Source organism: Phaethon lepturus, unplaced genomic scaffold (assembly GCF_000687285.1).
Source record: "Phaethon lepturus isolate BGI_N335 unplaced genomic scaffold, ASM68728v1 scaffold21676, whole genome shotgun sequence".
NCBI lineage: Eukaryota > Metazoa > Chordata > Aves > Phaethontiformes > Phaethontidae > Phaethon > Phaethon lepturus.
The window spans coordinates 39,120-50,091 of record NW_010547207.1 but is presented as its reverse complement, the minus strand read 5'-3'; the positions used below and the strand labels follow the sequence as shown (position 1 = coordinate 50,091).

Below are 10,972 nucleotides of genomic sequence, written 5' to 3'. Positions count from 1 at the left end.
GCTGAACCCTTACAAGGCACTGAGAAGACATGTGTGAAAACTGGGATAACATAGAAGTGGGAGTCTAGGAAACCCTGAAGAAATGAAGGCAATAAAGATGGGAAGCCATAAGAGAGAGAGAATTATTGCCGTGAGGAGTGGGGACAAAGGCAATGCACCTACAGCAAACTATAGGCATCATTAGTCCCCTTTGCTGTTGAAAAAGTTGTTTAAGGTGAATTTCAAACTCAAGGTTAAGCTTCAAAATTAGAAACAAATTAAATCCATTAAATGAAGACACCAAGGCAGATACATTTTCCATGCTGCAGTACTATGGACTGTTAGAAGTTCTCTTAGGACTCCTTCACAATGACAGGAAACATACATTCACAGTAATGCAAAATTGATCTCTACTAGGTATTTTGTTATCCTGACATCCTTAAGCATTGAACTTCCATTTTATGATCAAAAAATTATCAGGATTCATAGCTGTGAAAAAAAACAAGACCCAGCCTCCAGCATTGGGGCGGTGGGGGAAATCTCACAATTACTGTTGCTCTTTATAAAAATTATATAGAACACTTCATGCATGCCAAATACAGTAACAACAGATCACAAAAAAAGTTAGAGCTTCCAAAGTCACAAATATGCACAGAAATTGTCTATATCTATATGAGGATATTATAACACATTGTTTATTCTAGCAAAAAAAAGTAGACAATCAAAACTTGAACACCGCATGGCCTTGAGGCCATGGTTCCCCCAATGGTATAAACAGCCAAAGGTACTAGATGAATACCCTGGTCGTAACTCCCTGTAGGTCAAATTTAGTAAATGCAAGAACGCAAAATTTTCATCCAGTTCTCTTGCATGTAAGTGTTGTAATATAGTCTTTAATTATATCCTCAATCTGATATTTTCATTGAAGATCCCTGCTTTTAAACATTTTGCAGAATTGACAGGGCTCACAATCAGCAGTTTTTTCAAATGTTCAGCTGAACACGACCATGCAAGTGTGGCCCCAGGAATTTGACTTACTGTAACCTTTTGAACCTCTTGAAGGGAGGTTCAGGATTGTTTTCTTTCCTTCCCTGTTCATCTGTTCAGTACATACACATCTCTCAGAACATTAATGAGCTTAGTTAAGAATGTGCCTGTAAGGTGTGCAATTACTATACTATTTTAAAAATGGAGCCAAGGAAGACAGATTAGTTTAAAAAACATTATTAATTTAGTCCCTGCACTTATTACAATTTTAGAGGGTATTTAGCAACTCAAAATTAAAAATCTAGTTCCCATGTACTTAATTTTCAGCATAACGTTCAAGACAGACCACGTGGTATCAAATCAAGAGTACAGACCACAGTTTCTCATATTTTTCTTGTGTACATGGTAGAAAGTAATTGTTTTCAGCTCCATTTAGTTTGCTGCTTTAATTTCTTGAAGGTCTCCTCAAGCAGTTCTGTGGACCTAATGTGGCAGGGTAGCAAAAAGCAGTAGGGAAGAATGTCTCAACCCAGCACTGCTGCCAAGTGTTATGTGTAACATACTTCCAGAGAAGAAATATTTATGTGAAAAGTTTGGTTTAACCAATGCATTTAGTATCACTGAAAAATTCTGTAGCAGAAGCAGGGACACAATCCAACTCACCATGGTAGGTTCTACTTGCAAAAAATCTCCGTTCTCTCCTCCATGCCCTATCTCATTTTGGTGAAGCAAATGAGGCAGGCATCCACACTAGTAAACCCACCTTCTCCCTAGAAAAAGGACAGAGAAGTCAGCAAGTAAATGGCAAATTACAGCAGCTGATAATCAGCTAAACATCACTTATTTAGCAAACGTATTGTTCAGTTAACTGTCCTTCCCAAGGCTATTACTATGGGGATCTTTCATTTAAGCCTCACAATGGGCTGCATCATGTTATTACAGAAATATAAAAGCAAAGGACTAAGCCCAAAAGAGAGCTTCTTCAGTGACAGATCAACTGCTGCAGCAGTTTAACATGGCAATGATATGGATGGTTTTAGGAACTTATTTAGCATCCAGGATTTAGGAAGCACAGATAAAAATTCATTTAATGAGCAACATTGCATCATCCATCAGCATTATGTTGCTACAGGCAATAGGCATGCTGTTAGCTTGTTAATAATTTTAGTTGGTTTCTTTGGTTGGCTACACTTAATTGTCATCAACCAGAAGACAAATTAAATTCTTGTTTTCTTTGCAAGGCCCTTATGCTCAGCATTTCAAAACAACTAAATGACAGATGCTAATTTGAGGGGTGGAGGGGATGTTTATAGCTACTTACAGGAATGAGGTAGGAAGGCCCCTGTTTTTGTTTTGAATATGTTTACCTGTTTAGGAAGGCAGGAGGCAACTTTCAAGCTGGCTTTACTTCTGAATTTGAAGTTCTGCAGTATCATGTGCCTGTAAGAATGGAGAGAAGACCAGAACATGTTTTACTGCTTTACTCCAAAAGTGACACTGTAAATTACTATTCTGCACCCATTTATCATTCCCACTACACACCCCAGCCCTGGAATCTTAATCTGTGTCACAATTATGGAGAATTTCTTTCCTTCTTTCTTTCTTCCAGCTTTGACCATTCCCAAGATTGTTATAAGCACTTCAGTATCTCACTGTTGAGATCACAATAGCTTTTCCACCAAGAACTTCAGCCAGAGCCCAGTCCAATTCAGATTAAACAAAAGAAACATTCATTATCAGAGAAACAGAAAGAAAACTTTCTGGAGGGAAATATTGTGTGACCACTGGCACATATTAACCTAGACATAAAGATTTTAAAAGGTAACTTGATAAACACAAACAGTATGCCTAAAGCTTAAGATTGCTTTGCCATTGCAGAAGTATGTACATCAGATGACAGCTTCTTAGGAATGCAACCCCTTACTGTTTGGTTCAGAGAAACAAAGGCAATATACCGCAAAATTCAGAATTGAGTAAATTATTCCAGCTCATCCCATATATTTAGTGCATTTCTACTCATGAAACATTCACCTGTAGATTGAGATTACTGATTTTTTTTCAAGAAAAAAATCATATTATTTAAAAAATAAACCCACACCCAAACAAATACAACAACAACAAAGCATTGCAGATTGGTCTAAAAGAATCTTCAACATTTATTAAATTAACCATGAAGCATAGACCTGAGTGGTTTAAAGAGCTATATGATAATGTTTTACTTCCTGACTGCATATGTGAGCATGTTGTAGTTAAGCTTTTTATCTGGTTTACCTGTTAAGAAAGCAAAAATGATCAGCACATACTCTTCCTTTAAAGCTTCTTTAATGATACTCTGCCCAACTATCTTTCTTTCTGACCCTGACTCAAGTCTGCTTCTCTATTAGTCTAAGTACCATTAATCAAGGTCTTAAACCATTATATCTTGTAATTCTTTAAAGTTTTTGTTCCTCCTAGTTACAACATACCCCACTTTCTTCTCTATATACAATTTGCTTTTTCTTAACAAATTCATATATAGACTTATATTTACTCGTATATTTGTGTAAGCAAATCCACACATTTGTTAAATATATGTGTTTTATAAAAAGACTGGCTCAGAAACTCTCTATTTTCTTTTTCCACTCTCTCAGCTGTATTTGTCACACAAATTTATTTCAATATAACACACCTTCAGTGCCCATTTTTAAAGCCATAAGATGCTGCCTGCTTTTCAGGTTCCATTGAATTTTTGCCTGGTTAACTCATGTCAGTCACCTAGAACACTAAGTTTGCTTTTCTGTGAAATTCCACTGAATAGAAAAACAGCTATGGTAACCTGACTAGAAAGAACTAAATTCCCTCCATATTCATTCACAGAGTATTTTAGAAGTGGTGGTAGTCACAAAAATAACATATTTAAGGTGTGGAAAATGAACGTGCAACTCCATGCAGTTGGGAACTTACATGCACATTTTTACAAATGTCTACTCAAGTCAACAGGCAAAACTGTACTTACATGTTTGACTAAAGAATATCACACCTTTGATTCCCAGCATTGATAAGAAACAATCCAAAATGCCCAATTAAGATAGGTTTTTAAGAGATTGTCCAGATAATTTTTTCACTCTTGCTGAGGTCTTTATTTTAGACTTCTAGATTGAAACATTACCCAAACTTCAATTTCACTGTAGTGTCTATATTGGTATGTGCAGATTGTACAAGCACACATAATTACACCAAAATTCTCATAGCCAAAGCATCTTGCTCAAGATCTTTGAGTTCATCTGACTCCTTTCCACCAGCAACATTTCATTCACAACATACATTAGTCACACACACAAATAATTGAGAATAAGTGGTGTGTCAGTAATGCTGGTGGTGGAAACAAAAAGAAAGCCCAAGCATGTTGTGCTGTTCTGATGCCCTCATTGCTTTACTCTCACAAAACTCAATTAACACTTCTAGAAACAGTACACATGGAAGAACTACTCAGAGTATCACTGTCCATCAAAATGCTCTTTTGCTTCTCTGAAGTAGCATTAAAAACAGCTGCTTTAATCGCAGAAGTTCAAAAATAGCCAGAACAAAGCTCTCTCTAGATCGCAAAAATGCAAAGTAAAAAAGGAATACATAAGAGACTGCAGTTTACTGCAGTCTCTCCTGTTTACTTTGCCTCGTGTTAAAACCATCCCTGGACACTTGCATGCATCCATTGGATAATACAACAGAGGTTAGGAGAATGAGAGGAATTGTATAGGTCTCATCTTAATTGGGTGAAATTCATGCAACACAGCACAAGCAATGGAGAAGGAGACGCAAAACTTGCCTTTCAAGAGACCAAAGCAAAAGCCATAGTTATCTATCTGGTGAGACCCCACCTGGAGTCCTGCGTCTAGCTCTGGAGTCCTCAGCACAGGAAAGACATGGAACTGTTGGAGAGGGTCCAGAGGAGCCCACAGAAGATCAGAGGGATGGAACCCCTCTGCTGTGAGGACAAGCTGAGAGAGTTGGGGCTGTTCAGCCTGGAGAAGAGAAGGCTCCAGGGAGACCTTATTGCAGCCTCCAGGACTTAAAGGGGGCTTATAAGAAAGATGGGGACAGACTTTTTAGCAGGGCCTGTAGTGATAGGACAAGGTTTTGATCTATATCCTATTATATTATATCCTATTAACCATAGGATAATGGTTTTAAGCCAAAAGAGGGTAGGTCTAGACTTGATATAAGGAAGAAATTTTTCACAACAAAGGTGGTGAAACACTGGCACAGGTTGCCCGGCGAAGTGGTAGACGTCCCATCCCCGAACACATTCAAGGTCAGGCTGGACGGGGCTCTGAGCAACCTGCTCTAGTTGAAGATGGCCCTGCTCACCGCAGGGGGGGTTGGACTAGATGACCTCTAAAGGTCTCTTCCAACCCAAAGATTCTATGAATGTGAACCAGAGATTTAAATGAAATTATAATTTCCAATACAAGCAATTAATTTGACCTCAGTATTCAATTCTATATTCAGTTATTTGATGAGTCCGTCAAAATGATCCATACATAATGAAAGAAAAACAAATGATACTAGATTCAAACTTAAACAATCACAAGGAAGTTTTTATGGAAAGAACATCAAACATTTCTAGTAAGTTCCTATAAAGGTAATTAATGCTTTCAAAATCCAATCTGCATCTTGTTTATGGTGTAACCGAAATGCAACAATCTCTCACGGATGATTCATGAAGGTTTTGGTGTAGTAGTATCTTGACATGATTACATTGTAATAAGTAATGTATGTTCTCTCATTTGATTATGTGATACATATTATCAATATACTGATTATATTACTGTTTAAGCTCAGATTTATAATTCTAACTCTGAAAATAAAACACAGACACTTCCAGTCATGTAGATGATAGCTACATGTGTTTTTTCATTAGCCAGAAGAAACATTCATACTGAAGATTTCCAACTTCAAAATGCAAACAAGGACCTTTATGAACAATTTTATTCTCATCAGTTCCATCATGAAAAGCTGTAACGGGACAGTACAGGTACACTGAAGTGCCCATGTTTGAGCTTTATGGCAGACCTCAGATTTTGTCATGATTAGGTAGTAACATAGTTTTTGCAAAAGCTATTGTATCTGAACACCAACAGAAACAGTAACACCAAGATTTTGGGAAGTTTTCTGTACATTCCCTTTAGCTCTCAGTACCATGTGTCACTTTGAGGCAGCAGTCTTTTTGTCCAAAGCTCTAATTTAAGACATGATAAACTTCTCAGTTATGTTTATTGCTGCTGAATTTTAGTATCTATAATGACAACATGAAGTCATGGAAAACACAGTAATTGTTTTACTGGTCAAAAGCTAAAGACACCTTTTTACAATGGAAAATCCTTTTTTTAATTGAAGACTTTATATACAACACACACTTCTTTATCAAAGCAGAGACACTTTTCCAGGCCCATGCTAGACAGCTACCAAATCTAAACTCTCAAGTTCATCAGTTATCTATATTCGTCCTCTGAAATAAAATAGCTAAAATCCAAATTGAACAAACAAGGGATGTTAACCCCAATCTCCACATATCTGCTTTATATGACCTCCCCAGCAAAACTAGTCTATATGGACACAAAGAAGATGCTAAAAGGTAGCAGCTTTAAGAGATGGATTCCTCTTCCTTCTCTGTGGCACTGGTTTGGGCCACTTGGTGCCATTTGCTCCTTTTCACTTGCTCTGATACTTGTCTACGTGATCTGTGGGCCACTTTGACTCACTCAGACAACAACAACAAAAAAAAAACCCTGCTACTTTTTTGGCTGGAAGAATTTTGTGCTGGGTTGAATCAGCTCACAGAAGGGTCTCCAAAACACCATAGCCAGTACAAAGCAGGCAATAAGAAGCTAGTGGGGTATAGTCTCTTTTCTTCAGTGCCAGTGACCTTTCAGATCAGCTCTCCTCTTCTGCAGATCCATAGCTTCAATGTACTGCAACTGAGGTAGCCACAGGTCGGCCCACTGCAACCGTACTGAGGGCAGAACTGAAGTCCGCCCCGCAGTGCTGGTGCCCTGCTGGCCCTGGGGAGCAGACAGGTACCTTCTGACGTGGTGACAGCTGGAAAACCAGTCTTCACCTTTAACAGTATAAAAGTAAGCTAGGTTGGAGCTTAGGTCTGAGGGCTTCAGCTGCGTGTTGTACACAGCTCATGTTTCCTAGAAATTTCCACATACGTGTCTGCACATTTCTTAACAATTTCACAAACAAAAATCTATGAATAGCACCAATCCTACCTGTCCTAGAAAACTGGGGCCACAAAAGTGGATTGGAACATTCTCCTTTTCTTCAATAGTCAAAGAACATTCTACCAAGAGTAAGAAAAACTAAATTATTTGACTGTCTAACTCCACATCATTGAATTCATCTGACTCCTCTGTGCTGTCAGAAATGTAGCCAGCTACTCTCATCAAGCCTCTGTAAAGGAGGACTGAGAAATACAAGATCATAAAACTTGTTTTTATCTCCCCAATACTGTGAACAACTACACTTTATTGTACATAATTCATTTTTTTAAATGCCATCAAATAAGTAGCTCTCTTTTTTCCTAGCCATTGAAAGCTCAAAATTCTCAATTAAATGAGTTCTAAGGGTTTTTTTTTCCAAGTTAAAAATGGTATGGATCTAAACTGAACTCCAGAAGTAGATCTTGACTACGTAACTATCTATACATTTGTTTAACATCTTAAGAAATAGGAATCAGTGGAACTCCAATACTGGGAAAACACCTTGAAAAGAAGGGTTACATTTTATAGTTTAAGTGCCTAGCTCAGATAAACTTCAGTGAGGTCAGAGAAAGTTTTCCGTGAACTTCACCTATAAACGTCCTTTAAATACTGTAAACTCTGTTACTAAGCAAACAAAAATCTCGGGAAGCTCAATCAATACATCTCATCTTTAAACAATGCTAAGAGTAACTGACACTTGCCTGTGGATTCTCATTTTTTGTGGTTTGAAAACTTTCGTATTTGAATGTGTTTCAGTTTAAAAAATAGATATACAATATATATCTATATACGTATGTATGTGCATATATATTATCTCTGCGAATGTGTATATGTACATACCTCTGTGTGTGTGTGTATATGTGTATATAAACATGCCTTGCTTGTTCATTGTCATTTCCCATTAGCCTCTCAGACTTTGGTACAAGACAACAGATCTTGAACTAGTGCCTAATTACTAGTTATTTTCACTAATCAAAGTTTCTAATCAGAACTCTTTTCTATCATACTCCATTACATGCATATAAAGTTATACCTTTTACTAAGCTAAAAGTATGTCCTTCATTCATTCTAGGTGGTAGAAGATGAATGACTTTTATTTGAAATGTATCTTCTTAATTTCTGATGATTTCTAATTAACTTATCTGCAATACATTTCTGAGAAAAAGCTATTTCTAAGTTTTATACACAAACAAAAAACCTGCAACAGTAACTGAACAAAGCCACAGTATGAACTTTCTTTGAAAGCTATCAGCAAAGTAGACATACAGCATACAGATACTTCAGTGGTGGACTACCTTAGGAAAACCTGTTCCTACAGAGCTGTACAAACTTGAGCAAATAAATGGAGTGCATTGCAACTGCAAACTGAGCTACCGTCTTCTAAAAGAATATAAAATGCAAGGAATGCAAGTTACTCTCTTGCACTCTATACCAACCACTCAGTTTGTCGACTTTGCAGGAAAAACAGAGCCATAGTTTTACCCTTCAAGACTTCTTTACAACACTTCATTGACTTTATAAGGACAGCTTCACTTTTACAAATAATACATGCAATTTCACTTTTAAAAGAATCATACTTTATTAACTATAAAAAACACCTCTAGATACAAAACCTGACAAGCTCCAAAGCCCACTAATGAAGAGTAGTACTAAACCATATTTCAAAGTATCTGATCAGGTGTGATAGGAACTTTCTCGTTACTACTGGATGAAAAAATATAATGTAAAACTAGAGCATGCAGTACAGTACTGATGCCTAAAGACTCACAGCATAAAGCAGAGTCTCCTATTGATTTCAGCTTCATCTCATGAGACCTATTTTCCTTTAAATCCTGCTTCACCAAATTTTCCAGTTGCCACTCTCCCAATAATGCAAAAAATAAGACTGACTTGAAGGTTAGTGAGAGCTTCCTTTAAAAACTGGGAACCTGCTACTGCTTTATATAATGACGGAAGCATTGTTTCTTCTCATCAGCTTCTGGGAACTGAGGATTGAGAGAGAAGGCGGCAGACTATGGCCTTCCTCATCAACGCTGTATGGCTGAGCCATGGTAATTTCAACAGACTGCATTCAGTGAGCTACTTGGTTTGCCACCCATCTGTGCTTCCAACAGGCAGCTTCTCAAGGGTGAGGGGTGGGCGGGAAAAAGAATGGAGAGCATCAAAGACACTGAAACATGCAAAAGTCTGTGCTTTGCTAAGTGATTACTTCTGCATTGTGAAATGCTGGCAGAGCAAATCTGACCTCTGTACAAGACAAAACAATTAAGGAAAAAGAGAAATGACTAGGGGAAATTCTCCATATAATTTAATGAGGTGGAGGAGGGAGAGTATATTTTGAACCATAGTCAATAACTCTTCTATCATGCAAAATATATATCTGTAGCCCAGATGTCAATGAAGGTTTTCCAAAAAATAATTATTCAAAATCTCTTGTTAGAAGATGACAAAAAAGAATTAAAACCATCTTTCTTGTTTTTCAGAGATGCTCTAAGTGGAAAACATGATGATTTTATGATGAGCTGTTGCTCAGCTACAACCCACTCAGTTCTATTACTGCTCACTACAGCTGCTTTAACATTCAGTCAGCTCAGTTATCTTTTTAGATTCATTACATGCAGAAATTCTCAAATGTCCCTTATCACACAGGGCAATCCTTGCCCTCAGAGTTCCAACTGATTTGATCTCTTTTTGCTTTATTCAAATTTAAGGCTGAATTGTGAAAAAGAGTAGGAACCCTGTTTCCATATCATTTGAATTCCTGAACCACACACATTTTTCTCTGCCCTTCCTTTTGCTCTCTAGAAGACTGAGGTTATATGGTACAGTGCACCATTTGCATATCAAAAGCAACAGCACTTTACACAAAAATGAAAAGCAGCCACTCTTCTGGTTTTAGTGACTAAGAGCTTAAGACATGAAAAGAATTTCCTTCCTCTGAATCTGTAACTCCAAATTCAGGTGTAACTCAGTTCATCAGGACTGGTTCAGATCAGTACCTTAAAAATTAAGAAGCTCTGGCACTGTTGCCTGTTACTTATTTGTTAAAGACAGGGTTCATTTTCTTTCCAGACTCTTTCCTTCTGGAGCAAACAGAGAGTTCACTGTCTTACCTGAAAGGACATAATTAAGAAAAACACGCAAGCAAGTTCAAAGGTCACGACAAAACAATTCTTATTTATCTCAAGTTACATACGACTTGTATGAATGGCGCTACCCCAACTTACTGAGGTATTTAAATGTCTTTTTTCAGCGGGCCACCATTGCCTCAGATGTGTCAGGTTTTGTTATTAAAATAAGCAGGACTACTCCCTGCTCTAACTTCTAAAATCTAACAACAGAACATATATACAGAACACTATTCCAGGTTACTGTAACTTTGTGCAAAGGTAGCAACCTTGCTCTAAGTTTCTACATGGAGATGCCTTTTCTGGAGCAAAATGTCCAACACTAGTGTTAAAAACATACACACAAGCTATTAGAGCAGAAGAGCTAGCACACCATGAACTCTAAGCTAACTTGTGACCTTCACCAAGCTCCAAGAGATGCAGCCTGGATACTTGCACCTCATTTTTCTCAACAGAAGGCAGAAGTGATTCAAGCACAAGCTGTATTACCTGCTGAAGTTCAACATGCCCCTAACTATATCACACCTAACCTTTACACCCTCAATGCATCAGATCAACCTCCATTAACCTAAAACCAGCATCCACCCTCCAGAAAGCAGACAGGCAAATAAATACATAAATACAAAGACATTC

General features: G+C 37.6%; 1 long non-coding RNA gene across 1 annotated transcript in view; it reads right to left on the bottom strand.

Moving 5' to 3' along the window:
• The window catches only part of LOC104622711, a 34,984-nt gene extending 32,575 nt beyond the window's left edge, over positions 1 to 2,409 (bottom strand). The window contains exons 1-2 of the long non-coding RNA XR_738054.1: positions 2,334 to 2,409; positions 1,630 to 1,736 (exon numbers count right to left, since the gene is read on the bottom strand). This is a non-coding gene — a long non-coding RNA (uncharacterized LOC104622711). The remainder of the gene's footprint in view (positions 1 to 1,629; positions 1,737 to 2,333) is intronic.
• Between the last annotated feature and the right edge of the window lie 8,563 nt (positions 2,410 to 10,972).